Source organism: Peromyscus maniculatus, chromosome 1, assembly GCF_049852395.1.
Source record: "Peromyscus maniculatus bairdii isolate BWxNUB_F1_BW_parent chromosome 1, HU_Pman_BW_mat_3.1, whole genome shotgun sequence".
NCBI classification, from domain to species: Eukaryota; Metazoa; Chordata; class Mammalia; order Rodentia; family Cricetidae; genus Peromyscus; species Peromyscus maniculatus.
Window position 1 is genome coordinate 121,234,375 of NC_134852.1, and position 26,770 is coordinate 121,261,144.

The following is a 26,770-nucleotide window of genomic DNA, read 5'->3' on the forward strand; positions in this document are numbered from 1 at the left end:
GGCAAGGACATTCATTTTTTTTTAGTGATTGATGAATTTAATGATGAATTCAGGCTTCCATCCTTGATTGTGTAGTTTTAATTAATTATTATTATTTTAAAAGATTCACACAGTATGTTTTGATCATATTCTTTCCCTTTCCTGAACTCCTTCCAGATCCTGGCCCACTTCCTACCTACCCAACTTTGTTTTTCCTTGCTCTTAAAAAAAACAAAAAAACAAAAAAACCACAAACCCAAACCAAAACAATACGACAAACAAATAAACAAACAAAAGATATCACACATACAGACACCCAAACATACAAACATGGACTCTCTTTCACGATGGCAAACTACTTCTGAGCATGGAGCCTGTCCTGAAGTGTGGTTGATATATCTATCCAGTGACACTCTATTGGAGCAAACTCATTTTATTCATTCATTCATTCATTCATTCATTCATTCATTCATTCATTCATTTCACATCCTGACTGCAATTTCCCCTCCCTCCTCTCCTTCCAGTCCCTCCCCCCAGATCTCCCCTGCCTCCACAATTCATTCCTCCTCCGTTTCTATTCAGAAAAGGGCAGGCCTCATTTTCAATCCCAGCAGCTCTGAATTACAGCCTGTTGGGTAGAGATGGACTTTGTGCCCATTTGCCTATCTCCAAACCGGACAAAGTCTCACCTTGAGTGTCCTTCCTCCACGTTCTGGGTAATCTCAGCCCTTCACCCCAACCCTTGAATTTCTTGTTTCTGTCTCACATTTCTAATTTCCTGAAGCCCCCGTTGTTCTCTGAATGTCTCCCTCTTATTAACTAAAAATGATTTATTTATTTAAGTATGTAACTGCTCTCTCTCTCTCTCTCTCTCTGTGTGTGTGTGTGTGTGTGTGTGTGGTATGTGTATATGTATGTGTGTATATGATGTGTGTATATGATGTGTGTGTGTGTGTGTGTGTGTGTATGTGTGTGTGTGTGGTGTGTGCATGTGTGGCCACTGTGTACATGTGGAAAACAGTCAGTGGGAGTCAGTTCTCTATGCCTATCATGTGGGTCCTGAGTATTGAACTCAGATTGTCAGGTGTAGCAGCAAGACCCTCTCTACCCACCGGGCCATCTCACTGGCCTCCTCTCCTATCTTTTTCTTGTTTCATGGATAGACTATATTCTTTCATTTCTCTGAGAATATTACAATGATTTTTTTTTTTAGTGTTTTCTTTTTCTCTTGTTTTCCTTCAGGCTACCCCTCCCCTGCATTTATCTTAGTCTCTGCCCTTCAGGTTGGAGACTTTCCTGAGATGTTTGGAAGTGGAGACTAGAAAACTTACAGGTAGCATTGTCAATTGGGAACATTTCTGTAGAGCAACCAGCTTTGCCCTCTGTTGGGACAAACCCCAACATTGACTTTGAGAATATCTCTCGTTAATTGGCCAGATTTCTCTGACTGCTGATGTTCTGGAAGCCCAGGCCAGGAAAGCAGGATGGAGTCCCAGCAATCTTAGCTGGTTCTACCACTCCTTAGGGTAGACATCACCCATCTTCTTCTCAGTGAACAGCCACCCTGTCTTCCCTGAGGTACAGTTGGAGAAGGGGTTGTAGCAACCGATTCTTGAACTGTTTTCCCTCTTTCCTCCCCCACCCAGCGGTTCCAGCACTGACAACACCTGTGCCTTCTCCTGGGTTCCTTCTCAGCTTCTCTGGCTTAGGATCTGGCCTCCTCAGCTTGGCCGTGTTAGTAACCACTTATCCAATTGTTTACTATTTCTACAAAATGTATCCTTGTGATGATCCCCGTGTCCTCATGGCTCATGACTCATTTCTTCTGAGGCCCCTGTCTGGCCATGGGTCATCGCCGCCTCCTCAACCCCTGCCCCGTTTCTGTCCTTTGTCCTGCCGCCTACTCTGACGCATTCCCTCAGAGGACTGGGAGAAGCTCATTTAATTCTTCAGCACAGGGACTGACAATACGTTAAAAGATTTTTTAAACTTTGGATAGTTTAAAGAGATTCTGTAGTTTTAGGTGTTTGAATTTTTAAAGACTGGGGGACTTTTAAAACTTGGATTATTTTATACTGTTCATATTAATGTGTGCTCTTGGGGATGAACAAGGAAGGAAAGGCTATGGCTTAACCGTGATGTGTTTGTGCATCAGGCTGACATGAGGACAGTTGTGCTGGCTGATTTCATGTCACTTGACACAAGCTACAGCCATCCTGAGAGGAGAGAACCTTCATTAAGGAACTGCATCTGTAAAATGGGGCTGCAGGCCAGCCTCTAGGGCATTTTTCTTAGTGATTGATGGGGGGAGGGCTCAGCCCATGGTGGGTGGTGTCACCCCTGGGCTGGTGGTCCTGGGTTCTATAAGAAAGGGGGCTGAGTAAGCCATGGGGAGCAAGCCGGTAAGCAGCATTCCCTCATGGCCTCTGCATCATCAGCTCCTGCCTCCAGGATCCTGCTCCATTTGAGTTTCTGTCCTGACTTCCTTCAACGATGGGCTGATTAGGATGTGGATGTGTAAGTCAAATAGACCCTTTCCTTCCCAAGTTGCTTTGGTCATGGTGTTTCATCTCAGCAATAGTAACCCTAACTAGGACAGGTGGTTTAAATGAGAATGACCCTTATAGGCTTAGATGTTTGAATACTTGATGGAACTATTTGAGAAGGATTATGAGATATGGTCTTGTTGGAGGAGGTGTGTCACTGGGAGTGAGCTTTGAGGTTTCAAAAGACTTTGTGCCATTTCCAGGGTGTTTCCTGGCTCTTGTTTGTGGTTGGAGATGTGCATGCTCAGATGTTTCTGCTGCCATACCTTTGCTCTGCTCTCTAGAACTGGAATCCCAGTTTAATACTTTGATAAGTTACCTTGGTCATGGTGTTTTATCCAAGCAATGGGAACATAACTAACACAGTTGGCTGTTACTATTGCACTGGGTTTAGCTGTTTTTTATTTGTTTTCTCCCTCAGTGCATTTCATCAATGAAGAATCCTGTCCCAAGTGTACCTCATAGGTCAGGTAGCTGGGATGGATGCCTTAGAGACACAGGCTTCAAAGTCTGAGCCTAGGACAGGTAAAGGAGCTCAGTTTGTAGAATATTTGCCTAGCATGCAAAAGGTCCTGGGTTCAATTTCCAACACCACATGAACCTGTGTGGTGGTATATGCTTGTAAACCAAGCACTTAGGAGATGAGCAGAAGGATCAGAAGTTCAAGGTCATCCTTAGCTATATAGTGAGTTCAAGGCCAGCTTGGGCTACATGAGACCCTGTCTTAAAAAGGGAGGGAAAAACTGGGCATGGTGGCACAAGCCTTTAATTCCAGTACTTGAGAGGCAGAGATAAGTGGATCTTTGATTCCAGGCTAGTCAGGGCTCCTACAGAGACTTTGTCTCAAAAACCAAAACAAACCAACAAACTCCTCTAATTCCTTTATAACCCACCACAGTCCTCTCTATCCTTGATTGAATGAGGGGCTTATCCCAGGCTGCTGACAGGCTCTCCTGTAGGCATAGAGAGGCTCATTATCTGTTCTTTCTGTACTTGTGTCAAAGATGGCATTGGAGATGGCCTTGGGGACCCATGCTTCCTCCAGAGCAGGGGCTGCTAACTCGTCCTGGTTACAGGTGAGGCAATCCAGGCTCATCTCTGGCTGAGCCTGGCAGGTCCTGGCTCTGACAGGTGTGTTAGCTGAGCCCAGCCTGATGACAAGTGATGATGGGAAGCTGCAGGCGCCACTCAGTGGCCTGATAATTGGATATTTCTATAATGACAAATTACAGCTGTTTCTCTTGTCATCAGTGCGGAAACATTTCCGAGGCGGTGATTTCCCAGGGGGTTGGTGGGGAGAGGAGTGGTTGTTCTCCCGTTAGGGTTATGGAAATGTCGGGTGCAGGGGCTGTGAAGCGTGCCTGAGTGGAGCTGTTTCTGCACCGCTGGTCTCTGGGTAATCAGCCTCACCATGGCAGGCAGAGAGGAGACAACTGTCACAACATTAGCAGCGTTAATTCTGTGAGATGGGTTTGGGGTTTTCCAACTTGTTATTTTGCTCCAATCGGGCTGGTTTTTTTTAATTTGACCAAAAGGTCTTATTATAAGACTAAACAACGATGAAAGGTTCAGTCTTTAGTAGCTTGTAAAATGCTTAGACTTCATAGTGAAAGTCATCTTGGTAGTTTGGCTGTTAGCCTGTTTACTGAGCCAGAGGTATGGAGAAGGCTTAGGAGGTTCCAAAATGTCCTCCAGCAAGCCAGTCACCTGTAAATTGCTGTTCTCACTGACAGAAATTCTGGGGTGAGGGCGGAACCATCCTTGTCTTTTTGCTTCAGGGAAACCAGAGAGGTTAGACTATGGTAGAGACAATTGTATGCCATTTCACCGTGTGTGTGTGTGTGTGTGTGTGTGTGTGTGTGTGTGTGTGTGTGTGTTTCTCTACATGTGCCTGTGCTGTGGAGGGTAGAAGTTGAAAAAATCCGGTGTCTTTCTCAATCAACTTCTACCTTATTTGAAGACAAGATCTCTCTCTGAATGTAGAGCTCACTGATTGGCTATTTCACTGTGAGCTCCAGAGAGCTGCCTGTCTCTGTCTCCACAGCATTGGGATCATAGCTACACGCTTCCACTGCTGGGCATTCAAACTCAAGTTTTCATGCTCAAGTGCCAAACGCTTCTTTCCTGATTTAAGCATATCCCCAGTCCCCTGATTCAGATCTCTGAGCTTTAGCTCCCTCGTACGTAAAATGGAGTGGTTGTGAGGATTTATGAGTAGTATTTGGTGCATAATATGGCTACATGTAAGTATTAGGTATGGAAAATGTATGTTCTAGAACTGTCTGTGAGCGACCTCTGGCCCAAGAAATACAGCAGAGAAGACAGTGAGAAGAGCCAGATCACTTCCCATGCTTTTGATTCTCTCCTGGGAATGCTCCCTGTTGTCATCTGTTCTAGTTTCTTCTCATTCCCCGATCTGGCTGAGGTGTTTGTGGGAAGGAGCCTTCTTCTTGGAGAGTCAGGCCACCAGGCCCAGCTCTGGCCCTGACTCAGGCCATCCACTCACCCACCTGACTGAGCTCTGGTTCCTGGCTGCAGGTGCATAGAGACGACCTCAGGAAGCTCATGTTGCTGAAGACGGAGAGGTGGGCCTGGAAACAGACCATAGCCACAGAGTGTAATAGTTCTGAGGTGGATGAAGGGACAAAAAAATGTATGCTTTGGCTTCAATGGCCACTTGTCTATCAAGCTGAACATCCTCCTTTCAACAAGGCAGACCTGGAAAGTATAGAGACTAGAGGTTTCATACCCAGAAATCCCTTGTGAGTCCTGGCCAATGAGATGGGCTTGGAGTGGGTATTGGGGTGGGAGTGGGTATTGGGGTGGGAGCAGGTTTACTGTTTTGGGGCAGGAATTTCAGGAAGCAGGTGCACCTTGTTCTATCCCCCTTAGCTTTCCTATCATCTAGATGCAGAATGCCCTGAGACCTGGGAGTTATGCAGTCAAAAGATGCCTTGGTAAATTTCCACTTGAGAGAAAGTAGATTGTTGTCTGAAAATGCTCACATTATACTACTCTAGAATAGAACTAAACTTCTAGGGGGTTAAGCCAATGAAATTAAGGAGTTTTTTTTTATCCAGGATTTTCTTACTGAAGGCAAGTAGCCAATCCAACTGGTGGTCTCAGAGGAGGAGTCCAGGAGGGAATGATAGCTGAGTCTTTGTACTGGGTAGGTTGACTGTGAGTCAAGCAATGTGTAGATAGTGGTGGTGTCAAGATGAGGGTAGGAAGAGGGAGGGCATGGCAATAAGATACTTCTGGCAGAGAACAAGTGAAGCAAGCTGCAGGTGTGTGTGTGTGTGTGTGTGTGTGTGTGTGTGTGTGTGTGGTGTGTGTGTATACATCTGTATGGTATGTTGACAACAAGCAGTTGAGTATTACTGGAATAATAAAAGAGTGACCACAGAAGACAGTAAATAGGCTGTAAGAAAATATGGAGGGTCTGATGGATTTTTAAATCACACTGGTAGGTACTTGGAGGGGCCCAGTGGGATGGTCTGATATGGACAATCTGATCAGATTTGTGAGTTAGGATGCTCACTTTGCTGGCAGTGTGATCCATGAATTAGAAAAGTCGAGGCTAGAGTTGGGAAGACGAGGGAGCAGTCAGGAGGGTGCTGACACAGTGGTCTGCAGCAGGGGTGGAGGACTGTGTGGCTGGACAGTAACAGAACAGGCAGGAAGGCAAGGGGATTATTGGTTGGGGTGGGAGACAACAGTTCTCTGAAGTTGACTCATGGCCTTGGAAAGCCAGGAGACTTCATTCAGAGTACACATTGTAATTTGGGTGTTGTATTAGTTACTTTTCTGTGGCTATGATAAAATACCATGACAAAAAGTAACTTAAGGAAGAAAGTGTTTATTTTGGCTAACTGGTGCAGGGGGATAGAGTCCATCATGGTGTGGCAGACATGGAATGGCAAGCAGTAACAAGAGGCTCAGTGATCACATTTTTATCCACACACAGGAAGCAGAGAGGGAGAACAGGAAGTGGAGAGAGGATACAAATCCTCAAAGGCACTCTTAGCGACATGCTTCATCTGGCAAGGCTCTACCTCCAAAGGTTCCATAACCTTTCCAAATAATGCCACCAACTGGGGACCAAGTGTTCAGATACATAAGTCTATGGAGGACCATTTATCATACTGCTATAACGAGATTTTCCCAGGGGCCTGCCCTGAGAAGATTTCCCCCAGAGTTTTGGGGAAGACGCTACAGTTGGTGATGGGGTAATCTGAGGGAAAAGAATCTAAGGCCACCGAGCTCTTTTGACTGTCCACTTTATTTCTCTAAGACAAAATCCTATCAACATAGCTTCAGTTCTGTTCTGGTATTCATTTCCTCTCTGTCCCTTCTTTTTCTGTCCTTTCATAGCCCTAGTAACAACTAAGCTCTTATGCTCTAGACCTCATCCTCTGTTCCTCTGTCCTCCATCTTTCCTTCCTCTTCTCCTGATCTGACCCAATCCCTACTCATCCAAAAACTCTGCCTTGTTCTCCCTTCTCCAGCCACAGGACTCTGCTCTGACCAGGAATCCTGCCCCAGCTTTCACTCCACCTGGTTATGCAAAAAACTCTTTTGTTCTGAGTCAATTGCTCTGGAATGCCATTTTCCCTGTCTGGGGAAGGAAGGTCTGAGCTTCATTTGCACAAGAAACAAAGCTATCTTTGTCTCTGCCTATCTCCTAGGCTCTGTAGGGGTGTTACCTAGTTCAGATCAACAGCAGGTCTGAGAAATTTATACTGTTTGTCATTAAGGCCTAGTAGTATATGAGTGCACAAGAAATTCATAGCAGAAGACAGCTGATATCTATCTGTCTGTCTTTCTATTTATCTGTCTGTCTGTCTATTTATGTTTTTCGAGATAGGGTTTCTCTGTGTACCTTTGGCGCCTTTCCTGGAATTCACTCTGTAGCCCAGGCTGGCCTCAAACTCACAGAGATACACTTGCCTCTGCCTCCCGAGTGCTGTGATTAAAGGCGTACGCCACCATCGCTTCCTGTCTGCCACAAGGTGAGAGACTTTACTCCCTGATATCATATTCCATTCCCTGACCACCCTGGTTGCCACACTCTAGAAATAATAGAGCTAAGTGACTGTGGACCAAAACCTCAGAAAAGAAATCTTTCTTCCTGGAAGTCATCTTTCTCTGGTATCTTGTCACAGAGATGAAAGACAGATCAACTCATCACAGTGGACAGAAAGGAAAATTGTGTTACCATATCATTGTCTGTAACAGGCTAGCCCTCGTGTGTGTGTGTGTGTGTGTGTGTGTGTGTGTGTGTGTGTGTGTGTGTGTACATAGCAGTTCACAGGTGTCAGGCACTTTCCTGAGCCAATTATACATTTTAACTCATTAACAATAACCCCAGGAAATAGGAGGAGTAGCCCCATATTACAGAAGAGAAAACTGAGGCACAACCTTAAGAAATCTGCCAGCTGCTTCCACATGTTTCAGATAAAGACTGAAGACAAATTCAAAACCAGAATAAACAAATGATAAGCCAAATCTCTAGCTCCTCAGTAGTCAAAGCAGGATTTGAATTCTAGAAGTCTGACTCACAGTCTGGGCACTTGGCTCTGTTCTTTCGTTGTGCTTGTATCACAATGTACCAAGAGTCTTTTCCAAGAGCTTCAGGTCCACTTCTCTGGGCACCATCACCAGCCTTGTCTGACTATGGTACCTCATGACTTTGGATTGGACACTGAGATTCCCAATTTTTCCATTCAGAAACCTGTCAGGCTGTAGCCTCAACTCCAGATTTAACCTTTTCTGCTTCCCCTTCAGCCCCTTCCATGGACAGGTCCCAGCACAGCTTACAGCCACATTCTTACAGATCTGATGCCTGCATGGACTACTCCCAATGACACCACTGTAGCACCCAACACTGGTGGGGCACTTGCCCAAGGCCATGCAGTGTATAAGTGTCTGCATTAGGATTCATGCTCAGATCTCGGGACCTCTCTCCTTTCTCTCTAGAGGTCTGCACTCGACCCTCAAGACTCCAAGAGCAAGCCTTACGATAGTTACTTCTGCACAGCTTTGGTCACGATGACCAATGTGCATGAGAAGAAGCTTAAAGGGAAAGAAGATATGTGTTTTGGATTATGGTTGCAGAAATTTTTGTCTGTGTTTCTTAGCTCCATTAATTCTGGACTTGTGGTATGGTGATATTTTATTTGTACTAAAATGTTATTTGTATATTAATAAATAAAGTTGCCCGGGGGTCAGAGCTATTAGCAAACCATAGGAAAGCTGGGTAGTGGTGGTGCACACCTTTAACCCCAGCACTTGGTAGGCAGAGCTAGGTAGATCTCTGTGTGTTCAAGGATACAGCCAGCATTGGAGACACATCTCAATACCAACCATAGACCTGGAGGTCTGTACAGACAGGCAGTGACTAGGAGGTCATGTGGTTGGGTTTACAACCAATGAGAAGGCAGAACAGAAACTCTATAAAAAAAGACAGCCACAGGAAGTAGGTCTCTTTCAGAGAGGTAGGACCACCACGAGAGGAAGGGTAAGGTTTTTAGCTCTTAGCTCTGACCTCTTGGCTTTCTTCTTTGCATTGGTTCTGTGTTTCTTATTTAATAAGATGGTTGGTTACATCTACACTGTGGTAAAGCAAACATCATGTCAGTGGGAGCCTGAGGAAGAGGCTGCTCACCTCATGGAGCACAGGAAGAAGAGAAAGAGAGAGTGTATGGGTGTGGGGAGCAAGCGAGTGGGGGGAAGAGGAGAGGAGAGGAGAAAGAAAGAGGGAAGATAAGGAAACACAAATGGGGAGGGGAGAGGAAATGAGAAGGGGAGATTGAGAATGTGTCTGGGATACGTTACAGCTCCTCAGATATACCTCAGTGGCCCATGTTCTTCAGTTAGGTCTTACCCTGCAGATGTATCCAACTGTTTTGATATTATATGACCTTATCAAACACACAGTTCATACTCCAGAACAACACAGTTGAGTTCCAAAAAGAAAATCACACACACAGACACACACACACACACACACACACACACACACCTTTTAAGTAAGGTTACATTTTTGTGTTGGGCTATCCTTGGCTAGTCCATGGCCCACAGGCTGGACATGCCTTTAAGTTTCTCTTTCTTTCTTTCTTTCTTTCTTTCTTTCTTTCTTTCTTTCTTTCTTTCTTTCTTTCTTTCTTTCTTTCTTTCTTTCTTTTTCTTCCTTCCTTCCTTCCTTCCTTCCTTCCTTCCTTCCTTCCTTCCTTCCTTCCTTTCTTTTTGGTTTTTCGAGACAGCATTTCTCTGTGTAGCTTTGTGCCTTTCCTGGAACTCGCTTTGGAGACCAGGCTGGCCTCGAACTCACAGAGATCTGCCTATCTCTGCCTACCGAGTGCTGGGATTAAAGGCGTGTGCCACCACTGCCTGGCTGCCTGTTAAGTTTCTATGTCTCAAAATCTCGCCCCCAGCTGGAGACCAAGAACACAACACAGCAGCCTGTGACAGTTATTTTATATTCAAATCCTAACAAGCCAGAGTCCGTCCTCACTCTTCAATAACAGAGTGAAACCAGGAGCCTCAAGCCTGAACTGTCTGGGCACCCTCCTTGGGGTCACTGCCATTCCAGAATGTCCAGCTAGCTGAGCTCAGCTGAAGCTCCCTGACATTGGCTAATTCTATATTAATTCCTTAGGAGTATAGAACAACCCTACCCTAAAGAGATGCGAAAATCAATGGTCAGGAGAAAGACAAAGCAACTTGCTGAGCGGAGTGCAGAGGAGGAAAGTGGGTTTTAAAAGGCCCGACAAACTCTTTGGAGCGCAGCTGGTCCATGGAGAGTAAATGACTGCTTGTATCGATTCATATTTTTTTCCAGGTTGGAAAGAGGCGAGAGGTAATAAACTAAGGTGAGGGGCCTGGTTAGCCTTGTGATGCTGAGGTAATTATTGTGCAGTTAGAAGCTTAGTGATTTTTTTTACTTTTCAGAGGCACAGAGAGCAATTGAGGGCTGGCATGGGTTTCCAAATGATGGAAGTGAGCAATCAGGATCAATTAGTAGTAAATAGCATTAGCTTGAGGGGAAAAAAAAAATCACCACCAATCTAGAACACAGCTTTCTTTTTCTGTTTCCCTTGTGCCCAGCTGTGAGGAGAAAGGCTGAGTTAGAGGGTGTGAGATCTCTGCTGAGGGACGGCAGGTCACAGATCCTCGGGCCTGTCTACTCCAGGGTCACCCTGCAAGCCTGAGTCTCGATTGCCAAGTTCAACACCAAGGCACATGGCAGCTGTTCCGGGGACAATACCGCGGCAGCACCCAGCTGGAGGATGAGGCAGGGCTGGCATGAGTATGATGAACCTTCTGCCAGGGCCCCACGTAAATTAAAGGGTGCTGCGGGTGGGAGGCGGGAACCTGGCGGCCATTTAGAGAACCCTAGAGCACCCCAGAAACCTACCAAGCTTTCTGTCCTCCGCTTGACCATTCCGGTTACCTCTCTGCTCCCTTTTCACTTACCATTCGCTTTCACGCTCTGCTGCAGGTGGGCTGGCCTCTTTGATGTTTTCCCACCTGGTGTGCACCTCCGCTTAGAGCCTTTGCTGGATTTCGTCTGTCCCGTGGCCCCTTTTCCAGACCGCGCTATAGCTTGAGCTCCACCCCTTCTCTATGCCTCTCAGTGCAGCCCGCTTCTCCTCCAATTGCTCTGTTTACAAAGAAGCCTTCCCTATTCCAATTTCCTCTACTCCATAGCTCTTTCTAAAAATGTATGTATCGCTGTTCTCATTACATGCCTTGTATGTCTACCACTATCTCCCCTCCCCTAGAAGGCACGCTCTGTGAGGGCAAGGGTCTTTCTATCTCTCTGAGTGATAATGTCCCACATTCGAGAGCTGTGCTGACGAGGTGGGAGGCACTTGGAGAATGTGGGCTGAGTGAAGCCAAAACTCAGATGGTAAAGTGTTTGCCATGCAAGCCTGAGGACACTTGAGTTTGATCCCCAGTAGTCACACGAAAAGCCAGGTATTATGGTGTACACTTAAAAATCCCAGGGCTGGGAGGCAGAGACAAGTGAATCCCTAGGCAAGCCCAAGTCTTGGTGAGGGACCCTGGCTCAAAAAAAAAAACAAGGTAGTTGTGAGCCTAGCCTTTAGCAACCAAGCCATCTATCTATTCAGCACAGGACACCATGAGAATGCAGCCCACAGAACCAGCTAAGCAGGGCTCACAGGGACTGAAGCGACAAACACGGACCCTGTATGAGTCTGAGCTAGGTCCTCTGCATATAACTTATGGTTGTGTAGCTTGTGTTCTTGTGGGATTCCCAACAATGGGAGTGGGGTGTCTTGGACTCTTTTGTCTTTTCCTCCTACTAGGCTGCCACATCCAGCACACTCTCTCACACATACATACATTCACATGTACACACTCACACAATTCTCACACACATACACACCCACATTCATATTCACATACATATACACTCATACATACACACTCACATACATATACACACACACTCTCTCTTACATACACACACACACTCACACATACATCAAAATTGAAACCAATGTTCCTTTTCACAGTGACTAAGATTCGGAGTCGGGGTGAGATTTCTCAGGGAACACCAGAGCCAGGATCTGGTGCTGTGTCTGCTAATTTCCTCTTATCTTCATCATTTTTGTGATTTGACAGAGGCAGAGATGCGTTCATCCGACTGGACTTGCCATGCACAGGCTGCACCAGGGCTTTTCATTTTAGCTCTAATTGTGTCTCAGCCAGGGACTTGTGAGGCCCTTCCTCCCGCTCACCACCTTCTCTGCACTCAGCTCTCATTAACCCCTAGTGGCCTTCGGGGCTCAACTTCATTATTATAGTTGCCTCTGGGAAAGCCACCTGGATGGTCCATGAGACATACCAAAGCCCTTGGCATGTCCTGATCCTTGCACTCAGCAGAAACATGGCTATCACATGGCTCATCGCCTGCCTGTCTTCTCCTCTTTGGAGGTTGCTGTTTGAGGCCACACAGGACCCGCCTGGCTCTCTGCTTTTGTCCCAGGGCTTAGAACTGGAAATGACTTTCAAAGAATGTGTGCCGAATGGGTAATGATGTTTCTGATCAATAAGTGATGGCAGATAGTATCTGCTGGCTTGCTGGGAGAGCTATATCTCACATGTAATAGTCTCACACCATTCCAGGGAGGTGGGGGTCACTGCTCCTTCTGAGCAGGGCAGCGCTCGGAAGACAACTCCGTGGTTCCACCTTCGTGTGGGTTCTGGAGCTCCAACTCAGGGCATCTGGCTTGTTCAGCCCGCAGCTCCACTCGCTGAGCCGTTTTGTTGAGCTCTAGTGCTAGAACATTTCACCATCCCAGCCAGAAACTCTACCCATGATGTAAGTGTACACTCTCTGTCCTTCCTTCCACAGTCCCTGGGGGCCACTGTGCTGCTGTTTCTCTGAGCCTATCTCTTCCAGGTACCCCATCTAAGGAGTTTTAATTAGAGTATCTGTATTTCCATCTCTGACTCATTTGATAGAGTAAAATGTTTCCAAGGATCATCTGCTTTGTAGCAGGTATCAGAACCTATTTCTTCTCACTCCCTTACTTGCATAGACCACACACACACACACACACACACACACACACACACACACACACACACCCAAATATATATATATATATATATATATATATATTTTTTTCCGCAGATAGACATCAGGCTGTTTCTACTTTGGCTATAATGATTTTGCTGCCATGAACACTGGCACACAAGCGTGTGTTTGAGCCCTTGGTTTCAATTCTAACAGGTATGTATGTAGATGGCTGGGTCCTATGGAAGCCACTGCCAGATGGATTTCCATGGTGATTCTATTCCCCCTCCCCAGCAATACACAGACCATGTATCTCCTCCATGTTCTTGGCAGCTCGCCTCACCTCCTCCTCATCATCATCTACCTCCTCTTTCCCCATCTTCATTTTCTTCGTTCTGAATAGCTCTGGCTGGTCTGGGAGTGCAGGCTGGCCTCAGACTTTGTGATCGTTCTGCCTTAGCCTCCCAAGTGCAAGGCATCAAAGGCAAGTGCCAGCACCTTAGATTTGCTTTTTTTTTTTTTAAAAAAAAAAAAACTTTGTGTGTGTGTGTGTGTGTGTGTGTGTGTGTGTTTTGCAGGCATGTGTGTGCCATAGCATGCATGTGGAGGCCAGAGGACAACTCTACTGTGGGTAGGTTCTGGGAATTGAACTCAGGACATCAACCTTGTACAGCAAATGCTTTCATCCACTGAGCATCTTGCCAGCCCTTCGCTTCTTTCTGGTGGTTGCCATCCTGTGAGTTATGAAGTGGCACGTTACTGTGATTTGATAGGCATGCCGCTAGTGACTAATAATGCTGGACAACTTTTCATGCTCTTATTGGCTGGCCATGTACTTATCTTCTCTGGAGACACGTCTGAATTGCCTGCCCTAGTTCCCCTAGTGCAGGGTTGAAATGGAGGGGATGTCCTGGTGTCTGCCTTCACCCTGCTGGGGGAAGCTGGGCCTGTGAAATTTCTGGCCAGAAGGTGAAGATCTGGGTTGGTGTCTTCAGGGCCAGAGCTGGAAGGCAAACTGAAGTACTCCAGGGTCTTCAGAATGTACCCCATTATGGTTCACGAGAAAGATGGGAGGGTCTGGCACCAGAGAGTCCTTGTGCAGGGGAATTCACCAGGGCTGGAGTTTGGGGTGTAGGGTAGGGACAAGTGGATGACAAGGGTGACATCAGAGAGGACAGAGATGAGGGATAAGAAAGGCCACAGCAGCTGCTGTGGGGTGGGTAGTCTGCAGCACTGAGAACATAAGCTGCTGCTCTGCTGTGGCCAGCCAGGCCAGTCCCCAGCTCTCAGACGCTGTAACTGAATTTCTTGGAACCTAAGTCGATTAGCTCTGTTCTTGCACTTTTACTCCACTACACCAACATGGGTGTCGATGTTGTGTGTGGGGTCCTAGAGTGGGAAGAATATATGGAGAGGATATTTTTGATGGGCTAATGATATATCCTTGAAAGAGAGCTGACATTTGGTTCTGAGTAGGCTTTGACTTCTTCAGAGAGAGAGAGAGCGCGCGCGCGCGCGCGCGCGCGCGCGCGAGAGAGAGAGAGAGAGAGAGAGAGAGAGAGAGAGAGAGAAGAGAGAGAGAGAGAGAGAGAGAGAGAGAGAGAGAGAGAGAGAGAGAACGAGCGGGCGCACAGGGCTAGGAGTTAAGCCATGTAGGACTTCTGCTCATCGCTGAAGCATAAGGAGAGGCTGACCAGCTTGAGCAGGGGAAAGCTCTTCTTTTCTCCTAGGGCAGCAGGAATAAGGGGCCCGTTTCCTGAGTGTCCCTGCTGGGCATGATGGTGGTCTCAGCATAAACTGATGTCTTTGCAACTTGGTCTCCCTTCAAAGTATCAAAGGATACCCCTTATTTAGGAGACTGTGAAAACAATGAAAAGCCTGGGTGGCAAGATGGCTCAGAGTAAAGGTGCTTGTCACTGAGGCTGACAATCTGAGTTTGAGCCCTGGGGTTCCCATGGTGGAGGGGTGGAACCAACTCCCGTGACTTCCACAGGAGTCCCGTGGCATGTGCTTGTACACACATGCCTTCATTGATTAACTAAACAACTAACTCAATATAATAAAGTGGCTGACAGGTCAGCATATGGTTTGACTGAGAAATGCCCTCATAGGCTCACTTTTGAGGACCCACTCCCCAGATGGGGGTGCTGTTTTGAGGGGTTTGGAATTTTAGGAGGTATGAATTGGCTGGTAGAGGCAGGTCACTGGGCACAGACTTTTGAGAGTTATGGCCTGGCCTACCTGCTAGTCCTATTCTAGACTTCCTCACCAGTCACCTCATGAAGATTTGCTGCCACGACCCACCCCACCATGGACACACCTGCTCCTCATGACCCACCCCACCATGGACACACCTGCTCCTCATGACCCACCCCACCATGGACACACCTGCTCCTCATGACCCACCCCACCATGGACACACCTGCTCCTCATGACCCACCCCACCATGAACACACCTGCTCCTCATGACCCACCCCACCATGGACACACCTGCTCCTCATGACCCACCCTACCATGGACACACCTGCTCCCCATGACCCACCCCACCATGGACACACCTGCTCCTCATGACCCACCCCACCATGGACACACCTGCTCCTCATGACCCACCCCACCATGGACACACCTGCTCCTCATGACCCACCCCACCATGGACACACCTGCTCCTCATGACCCACCCCACCATGGACACACCTGCTCCTCATGATCCACCCCACCATGGACACACCTGCTCCCCACGACCCACCCCTCCATGGACACACCTGTTCCCCACAACCCTCTTCACCATGGACACACCTGCTCCCCAGACTATGCCTTCCCTGTCACGACAAGCTGAAATCAGTGAGTCAAAAATAAACCTTTTCCCCTGTAGGTCAGGTATTTTATCATAGAGCCAAGAAAAGCAACAGCTCAGAAAGCCAGCGTCTTGTATTTCATTTGCTCAACAGTCATAAATGTACTTTCACCAGCTACACACAATATAAGATACCATGTAAGGAGGGGTTGTGTGCTCATCAATCTGGCTCCCCAAGGTGACATTGACCTCCTTAGACAAAGCTATTTACGTGTGGTCCAGATCCCTGGCTACCTGTCTTGTCCTGATTGTGCATCTCTGCTTCTGTGCTAGCCCGTTGGTCATACTGCTCATTGCCTTATTCAGAATGGACACACTCCTTGTCCAAAGCCCACTGTATAGTTCTGCTCTGTGGGAATCAGAACACAGCCTTCACGTGACTGAGTTTCATTTTTGTGATTGAGTTTCTATGTTCTTCTTGTCTTATATACGACCGCAGAGAATGCTGTGGTAGAGAAAAATGGAATCTTGGTCTTCCCTCATGTACGCCTAACAGTTACTGTAAAATGTAGTCTCAGTTTGTTCAGTTCTAAGACTTTTCTTGGCAGATGAAAACAAACATCTATTTGTTCCAGGGACCAAACGGCAGACCAAAGAATTGGTTCCATGCAAGTCTTGCTTGGAACCAGTGAGCTTACAGGGGTGCCTTTCAGGAGCATGGGTGACTGAAAGGCAGCCGTATCACCCCAAAGCCCACCTAACATGGGTGACGACTCATGAAAGCTGTGTCCTTGGAGCCCATGTGTGACTTGTGGGTGTATCTACCGGTGGAGGGTCTTCTCTCCATGGAGATGGTTACTGCTCCCAAGCTTATACGTTTCGTTAGCTTCTTCAGCTTGACATAGTTTGCTTACTTCCTCAGTCTCATGAGACTCAGGAAAGAATGTTTTCAAATCAAAAGAAATAGTCACACAACCCAATCCAACATACTAGGTGTGATATCACCGTGGTTGCTTTCCAGACCCCACTTCCTCATATTGGTTTTTCAGAGGGACCCCCTAAGCCTTAAAGGAGAGTTTTATGAGTCCACTTCACTGGTGGTGCCCAGGCATTTGGTTAGATGTTATTTCTGGTGTGTCCTTAAAGTTGTTTTTGGATGTCTTAATATCTGACTGAGCAGACTGAGCAAGGCAGCTGGCTTCCCTTATGTGGGTGAGCCTCAGGCAATCCACTGGAGGCCTGAAGTGAGAAGGAAGGAACTCATTCTCTCTGCCTGGCTTAGAACTGGGACATCACTCTTCCATCTTTGGGCTTGGATTAAACTAGGGCTACACCACTGACTCCCATGGGTGTCCAGTTTGCTGACTAGAGATCTCTGACTCTACTTCGATCACTGTGTGAGCCAGTTTGTTATAGTAAGCCTTTCTCGGACTCTTTTCCCTATTGATTCTGTTTATCTGGAGAACCCAGACTCATACAGGTTAGGTCAAGTGGACAGTCCTGTCCACTTGATGATTTAATTAATTTCCTTCCTCTAATTATTTTAATTAACTTCCTTCCTCTAACTACACAAAGGTGTATGTTGATGAGAACATCTTCTCACATTGATATAGTGTGGTCATTCATTTTTTTTTGCAATGTTTTCTTTTATTCTTTTGTGATTTTAGTTTATGGGCTGGGTTGTTTTTTCATGAATGACCTCCTGCCTGACTCTCTGCAGTTATTTTTGATCACAGCTGCTGTCCCAGCAAGGCCCCTCTCCAGGGAGGGCTGGCAGAAAGGGGAGCATATGTCAGGGGGCTGGGGAAGCTGGCAGAAGCTTTCTCTGTCTGTTTCATGTTTTCTAAGGGTTCATGTAGCAATGTGTATTAAACAAGTCCCATGGTGAGAGAATTCAGAATAAATTACTGCCTGCAATTTCCTGTTTGGCATTGATCTTGTAGACTGAAGCTTCAAGACAGAAATGACCATTTATTATTATGCCAACATCAGCGTGGAATGCTCCACAGATTCCTCAGTGATGAATTTGAACCCTATGATGACAGTCTTAGAGATTAGCCAGGCTAACCCCTCACCCATGGGTGAGGCTCAGAGACCCATAGAGACCTGAGGTCACCTGTAAAGAGGGGTGCAATCGGGCTCTGATTCTAGTCTAGCATTGGCACCCCAGGCACAGGTTTTAATGGGGGTGAAGGATTGTTTTCAGGCAGCCAAAGTCTGTTATTACTTACTGAGGGTCCCCATCAGAGCAACGGAACTGCATTTCCCCTCTGTGTTATTCTTAATGTGGGCTTTGGCTCGGCCTTGAGACAGTTTGAACTCTGGTTCTTTTGGATTCCAAAGATCTCTAGCTCCTTAGCAGAAAGCTCTGAGGGCCTGGATTCTCAGGTCTTTAGTGGGAACCTTGGTTCTGACCTTTGTGCTACAAGGTGATTGTTCCCGACTTATTTCGTCACTTGATGACAGATGTAATGTTGAAGACCTCAGCAAATGGAAAAGCTTTCTTCCCCAGCAAAGCCAGAACGTGATGGGTTAGTGCTGGTGAGAACATACCTCTCGTCGACTAGCAAAATGGCTGGGGGGTAAAGGATCTTGCCCCAAGGTTGAGGATTTGATCTCTAGGACCCATTTGAGAAAATCGGCTTCTGCAAGTTGTCCTCTGACTGCCATATGTATACTGTGTGTGTGTGTGTGTGTGTGTGTGTGTGTATGTACATACACAATAAATAAGCAAATAAATAATACATAAAAAAGAAAATATCTCCTGACTAGGGCACCTATTTCCTCTTAGAATTGTCTCCCAGTGGCTCACAGCCCTAGGTGCCTCACCCCTGGGCTCGGTGTCAATTCCAATGGGAGAGAGAAACTTCCTTTTAACATGGTGGGCAAGGGAACTCCAGGCTGCCCTGAGTTGTGTCCGCCAATGTCTGCATGGTTTCTCTCTATCTAGTTCTACTTTGTGGCTGTCATTGTCTAAATTCTCTTCAGTGTACCCCACAAAGTCATGTTAGTCACCCACTGCTGTGAAACAAGTTGACCCCCAATTTACTGTCTTTAAACAACGATTGTTCCTCTGCTGTGGTTTTCGGATGGAGTTTCTGGAACAGTCGGGCTCCTGGCCCAGAGATGCTACGGAGTTTGCAGTCAGATGTTGTCTGGAGTTGGAGGATCCACTCTCAAAGGGGTTTACTCACAGGGGTGATGTACTGCTGTTGGTTAAGGGAAGAAGGGACCTTGGTTCCCCTCCACAGACAGCGTGAGCAGCCAGTTTCCTTGAGAGCACAAAGTCTGTGAGAGTCCAAGACCCGGGATGACCCAGCATTGATTCTTCTGCTTGCATTGGTCACACAGAACCTGTCTGCAGCCTGTTTTTTTTTTGGGGGGGGGGAGAGGGAGGGTCACTTGAAGGAAGCCATAGCAGGAGACAAGAACCCTGGGAAGCTGATATTAATGGCTTGACTATGGGATTCTCTCAGAGGCTCATGTGTTGAGGATGGGCTTTTGGGAAGCTGATGGAGTCATGACATAAGGTCATTATTGGGAGGCAGTGACAAGTAGGAGGTAAAGCCTAGCTGAAGGAGTAGCTGATTGGCAGTGTGTCTTTAGGGGCTGCGACTTGTCCAGGCTCTCCCCAGACTCCTCTCTCTTACTTCTTGTCCCACGAGGTGAAGCCCCTTTGCCTACACATTCCCACTGCCAGAATGTTTTGGTAAGAGGGGCCCAGAGACCCTCTAAAACCATGGGCTAAAAGAAATTTTTCCTCTCTAGCTCTTTTATTAGTCAGGGTCTCTAGAAGAACATAATTGATATCATGGATATATTTTACAAAGTCTATTTACTAGGTTGACTTGTTCCAAGCTGGGTAGTCCAACCACTGTGGCCATCTGCATGCTGGAGAGGCTGAGAATCTGTAGCTGTTAGTCCATGAAGATGGGTGCCTTAGTGTCCCAATATGGTGCTAAAGGCCTGAAGGATTCCTGAAGAACCACAGTCTTCAGTTCATGGTGGTCTTAGCCACTGTTTCATTGCTGTGAAGAGACACCACGGCCAAGGCAACTCTTACAAAAGAAAGCATTTAACTGGTGACTTGCTTACAGTTTTAGAGGGTTGGTCTGTTATCATCATGGCTGGGAGCACGCTGGCACACAGGCAGAATGGTGCTGGAGCAGTAGCTAAGAGCTACATCCTGGCTGGGCGGTGGTGGCACACGCCTTTAATCCAAACACTGGGAAGGCAGAGGCAGGTGGATCTCTGTGAGTTTGAGGCCAGCCTGGGCTACAAAGCGAGTTCCAGGAAAGGCGCAAAGCTACACAGAGAAACCCTGTCTCGAAAAACCAAAAAAAAAAAAAAGAAAAAGAAAAAAAAGCTGCATCCTGATCTATAGGAAGCAGAGAGAGAGACAGACAGAGACAGAGACACAGAGAGAGAGACAGAGACAGACAGACAGAGAAACAGAGAGAGAGACAGACAGAGACAGAGACAGACAGACAGAGAGACAGACAGAGATGAGAGAGAGACAGAGACAGAGAGACAGACAGAGACAGAGAGACAGAGAGAGCCCCTGGCATAGGCTTTTAAAACTTCAAATCCTGTCCAAGTGACATCCCCTCCTAATCCTTCCAAAAAGTTCACCAACTGGGGACTATACATTCAAATATGTGAGCCTATGGGGGCCAGTCTCATACCACAGAGGCCAAGGTCCTACACTTGACCTCCAGTTGCTGGCTTAGATGGGGCTCTTTGGGTGAGTTCTTCAAATACAGAATCTTTTCCACAGGTGTTCTGGTGCTTGGCCTGCGAAGCAAGGGAACATGTTATCTTTCCACGTTGGAGGCGGTGGAGCAGGATGCGGGAATAGAGAAAACTCAGCACCTGCCTGTTGAAGAGAGACAGGAAGACATGGCAAATGGGGATGGTATGCAGGGCTTCGAGGCTCAGATACTATTGGTCATGTGGCCGTTTTGGGCTAGAACTCAGTCATACCACCTGAGAATGGTTCCTGGTAGGTTTTGGTTCTACCGTCTAAGCTCAGAGGCAGAAGGAATCTGAGTCAACGTTTCCCATAAGAAATAGTGAGTGTTGGGACTGCAGTCCAGAGTGCCGTCTGCTCTTCCAGAAGATCTGAGTTTGGTTCCCAGCACCACATTGGACAGCTGACAACTACCTGTGACTTCAGCAGATCTGATGCCCTCTTCTGGCCTCTGTGGGCACTGCATGCACATGTACACACCCTTGCCCTGATGTATATACACACACAGATAATAAAAATAAAAGCAAAACCTTTAAAAAGAGAGTGTTTACTCCTGGGTTGTTTCCCCAGCCTGTGTTTACAGAGTGCTTTGGAGGTCCACAGACCCACTGTCATTCTGTGATCACCTCTGTGCCTCTGAGTCCAAGCAGGCGGTGTTAGCAGACAGCGCACAGACGGCAGGACTCGAAGGCTCTTGCTGGCACTCTGCATGAGACACAAGTCACAACCACAGATATCTGACAGATGATCTCCCTCCTGCCTGGAGTCTCCTCTGCCACTGCCGTGGGACAGCATACCCAGGAGGCCCCTGAGCACTTTCTCTGTTTTCCTGTCTGAGCATCACCTTCATATCAACACAGCCTTAATAAAGATTTCACATGGGTTCCCCCAGCTTTCTCTTTAGACCACACTTCCTTGACAGCACCCTGGGTTTGATTTTTGCCTGGAGGCCATTTTAAACTTTTAGTATCACATGCTGAATGAAGTGTCTCAACACATCTTTATTTTCAAAGCCAGCAAGTCCTGGCTCCTTTGTTTTGATGGTTCCTTCTCTAATGTGTCTGATTCTTTTCACACTTTCTTGTAGACATCCAGAAGCCAGGCGGCACCCTCAGTGTTCTGTCTGGAAACAGAGAAACCACCTTTCCTGGGTCACCTACTTCACTGGGCACATTGGTTCCCATTTTATAATAGCTGACAGTATAGCTGCATTATATATATATACACTCACACATATATTATGTGTGTTATGGAGTTAGAGTGCTGTCTGTGCACATACTGGAAGCCAAACTGCCAACGTGGCTGCATTTAGAGACGAGGCCCACAGGAAGGTGGTAAAGGTTTTGTGAGATCACAGGGTGACCTCAGTCCTATAGCACAGGAGTTTTGAAAGAAGGAGAGGAGCCAGAGCTCACTTTCTCTCTTTTAAAACAAACACATCTCACTTAGGCATGTCTGTATGTGTGTAAATGTGAGCACATACATATGCTGCAGTATGTACGTGGAGGTCAGGAGAGAACTTCCGGAGCGGGTTCTCTCCTCGTCCCGTGTGGATTCAGGAACTGAACTCAACTCAGCCAGCCCACTGAGCCGTCTCCTCTCACCAGCCCTCTTGTCTTTCTCTGTGGAAATGAACTTCCATCGTGGAAGCCATCTCGTCTCTGGTGCTTTTTATGGCACCCGATCACCCTAACACACTATGCAAAGATCCCATTTCCCCACCCTGAGCATTCTCTTTCTTACTTTCTGTACACCGTCACAGCAGCCACCTTGAAGGCCACAGACTCCACAGCTCTTCCACGTCCTTCCAACCCCAGCCCTCAAAATTCAAGATTTAGTCCAGCTTTTTCTTTTTGGTTGTAGTGTTACCTCTTCTCTGAGCACCCAAATAGACACCAGATGTCTGTAATTGCTACAAAATACTACTCCAAGGACTGTCTTCAGATACTAATCAGTTAATTTCCATGGTCTCTGAGGGGCAGGAATTGAGGAGCAGCCTTTTTGACGGGTCTTGACTCAACCTCTGATAAAGCTGTAGGCAGCTGGTGTCCATGGTCATCCTGAGGGCTTCCCGACTCCTGCGTCTGGTGCCTGGGCTAATGAGATAACATGCAGAGGCGGGAACAGCCCACAGCTTCCTGAGCAGCTCACTCATCACAGGCGCCCTGTGATTTCTCCAGCATTGTACCTCCAGGGAAGCCAGTCTTCATATGTACTGAAGGAGTGTGTCCCAAGGTAGGGGTCCCAGGAGAGAGCCAGGTGGAAGCCTTACATTTGTTCATGGCCTAATCTCAAAAGCTTGCAACACTCTATTGGTGACAGTTGTTATAAGCACAGGTAGGATTTAAGGGGATCAGACACGTCCCAGGGGCAGGAATGAAGTTCACATTATAGGAAGAGCATTCAGGAATGACACATACCCTATGCATGTATACATACATGTACACTACAGCTGTAGTGGGAACATGTATGATCTGGCATATATCCTCACACTCGGTGGGTCTGTGGTGAATTTGGCTAATTTGGCTACTGTATTGATCTGGAGGCTGACTTTTACTACTAACAATAAAGATGAACGTGCCAATTACACCTGGTAGTGCAAACCTGTAAGGCTGCTTGGGAGGCTGAGGCAGAAGGAAAGGACTGTTTGGGCTACAGAGTGAGTTCAAGGACAGCTTGAGCAACTTAGCAACTCCCCATTTCAAAACAAAGTTTAAAATAAAAAGGAGGGGGGAGTCGGAGAGATGACTCAGAGGTTAAGAGCACTGGCTGCTCTTCCAGAGGTCCTGAGTTCAATTCCCAACAACCACATGGTAGCTCATAACCACCTGTAATGAGATCTGGTGCCCTCTTCTGGTGTGCATGCATACATGCAGGTAGAGCACTGTATACATAATAAATACATCTTAAAAAAATAAAAATAAAAAAGGGATAGTTTAGGGATAGAGCACTTGCCAAGCATATGAGGTCCTGGGCCCCTGGGTTCAATCTCTAGTACTGGGAGAGAAAAAAAAAGAGCAAGCCATAATGACCATGCCAGCCACAATAACTACCTGTAAGACATTTACTGTGAAGAATGCCTTTGAACATTTCCATTTGGACTGAGGTTTAACTTAGGTACAGCAGAGTTCATGAGACTTACACATACAGTATGGTGTGTCTAACCAGACAGCAACATTTCTACTCTGCCTCTGACACCCTCATGATAGTCACCTTTCTCACTGCTGTGACAGAATGCCTGCCACAAGCCATCGAAGGAAGGGAGGTGTCCTAGTCACTGTCCAACTGCTGTGAAGAGACACCATGACCACAGCAGCTCTTATAAGAGAGAGCATTTAACCGGGGCTTGCTTACAGTTTCAGAGGTTCATTCCATTGTCAGCATGGTGGGGAGCATAGCATTGGATCAGTAGCTGAGAGCTACATCCTGATCCTCAGGCAGAGAGAGAGAGAGACAGAGACAGAGACAGAGACACAGAGAGAAAGAGAGAGAGAAGAGAGAGAGAGAGAGAGAGAGAGAGAGAGAGAGAGAGAGAGAGAGAGAGAGAGAGAGAGAGAGACTCAGGTGCCTGGCATGGACTTTTGAAACCTCAAAGCCTATGCCCAGTGACACACTTCCTCCATCAAGGCCATACCTACAATACCTACTGATCCTCCTAATCTTATCAGAGTGCCACTCCCTGGTGACTAAGCATTCAACTCTATGAGCCTGTGGGGGCCATTCTCATTCAGACCACCACAGGAGAGTTTCTTTTGGTTCATGGCTTGAGGATAAGTCTATCATGGTGGGGAAAGCACTCACGGCAGGGAGGGTAGGAGGCAGCTGGTCACAGCACCCATGGCCGCAGAGCAGGGAGATGATCGCCATTGCTCAGCTGACCTCCTTCTTCTTATTTATGGGATGATGCCACATTCACGGTGGGTTTTCCATTCTCAGTTAAACTTTTTTGGAATCACCCTCACAGAAGTATGTCTCCTTGGTGATTCTAACTCCTGACAGGTTTACAGTCATGTTCAATAGCATCACACCCACTAAGGCTCCTTTATTTACATTAACTGCCGACCTCCTTCTTCCTTCAGAGACACTAATTTGAAGTTTGTTTTGTGTGGTGATTTGAAAGAAAATGGTTCCCAAAGGGAGTGGTGCTATTAGGAGGTGTGGCCTTGTTGGAGAAAGTGCCATTGTGGTGGGTAAGCTTTGAGGTCTCCTATGCTCAAGCTACACCCAGCGACACAGACCACTTCCTGTTGTCTGTGGATCCAGATATAGAACTCTCAACTACTTCTCCAGTACCATGTCTGCCTGGATGCCACCACATCCCACCATGATGATAATGGACTAAACCTCTGAACATGTAAGTCACCCTAATTAAATGTTTTTTCTTTCTAAGAGTTGCTGTGGTCATGGTGTCTCTTTGCAGAAATAGAAACCCTAAGATAGTTGGTCTGTTCTTTTTCAAGCTTTAATTACTTTTATTTATTTATTTGTGCATGTGTATGTATGTGAACGGGTGTGTGCAATGCCACAGCATGTATATGGAGGTCAGAGTACAACCTCCTAGAGTCGGTTCTCTCCTTCCACCTTGTGGGTCCTGGGCCTTGAATTCAGACTCTTAGTCTTGGTGGTGAGCGCCTTTACCTGCTGAGCCATCTTGCCAGCTCCAAGTGTGCAAGGTCCTTGATCTTCCTGTGATAGGTGCTCTTTTCTGTAGAAAGCATTTGATGTAACGTGTCTCACTCCCCCTCTCGATAGTCATAGTCACATGCGGAGTACATGTCTTGGCCCCGTGTGCTTTGTTTGGTCTGAGCAATGTTGTAAAACATCGCGAGTCTCATTGCTTTCAGCATTAGAAGTTGAAGGCAATCCCTGCAGCCCCTTGTCTATTTCACACCACAATGAGGTGTTGCTTCTCTTTTGTGTTGCCCCATAGGCATTGTGCTTGAATTCTCTAATAGAGGAATTATTACCCTAGATCTCCAGAAAGCAACTATGCCAGGGAGTAAATAACCGGCACAAAAACCCCCATCATGTGCAATCAGCAGCAGCAGTGGGATTTGAAATCAGGTATGTTTCTTCCAGCATGTCTGAGTTAGGATCAGGAAAGACAAATCTGTCTCCACATTCCATTGTTTCTACCTCTGAAATGCTCTGGCTTGTGTGCTCTCTTGTGACTCTGCCGCCTCAGCTGTGGCTGACGGATGGCACAGGGGCCGCTCCTCTGATCTCAGCCAGTATCTGATGCTCACAAAGATGACCCCCCAAAGCTACACCTCATCCATCAGTGCCAGACAGTCTATTTCCTGTTGCTGCATCGCATCTCCAGTCACTTTGCCTGCCCCCAGCATGCTCAGCCCTCAAGGTTCAGAAAACAGTGTTTCCTTCCGTTCTCCTCGTCTGCCCACCCCACTTTAGCCCCAGCGAATGCTTCTTTGCCTCCTTAGGACTTGACTCTCTTAGAAAATCGTGCTGCAGTCACCAAATGATGTATCTGATTGCCCCACAGTGACTCTCAGGAGCACAACCCAAGGAGCAATCCCATAAAAGGTTAAAAAAGGAACTCAATTTCATTTATTGAACCCCAGCTAAATGCATCACTAACTTTTTATTGATTCTTAAGAAACAGAGATGAGAGGAATCTGTGCTATCTCGACTGGGTGCCAAATGAACACACAGTCACAAGTTTATTACTTGTAGACATCCCACCGGCTTTCCAGATGCCCCATTGGGTTTCAGTTCCATCACAACAATGGTGGTTCAGCAGTCACGGCCTCGCCATGTGACCTGGGTGCAGCCGAGGCTGCAGTGCTGGGCTAGGATAAGTGTCAGGATGGGGGTGCGGCCAGCTACCGTGCAGTGGAGAGGCAGGAGGTTTGGGTGAGCACTCGGGACTGGTATTAGAATTCCACATTCTTAATCCTATGCCTACCACTATTTCGCTTTGATCTTTGGAGTATCTTGGGCAAGTTCTTAACTTCTCTGGACTTGAAGATGCATATTCTAGGAGACTACTTTATATTGTTTAGTCCTGTATATAATTACCCTCAATTAGGTTTGTTTTTTATATTGCTTTGAAAATAGGCTCTGAAGTTTGAGATGCAAACAGTTGTGTTTTCTTCTAGCACTAGTTTTCTGGTAAAAGCAATAGATGT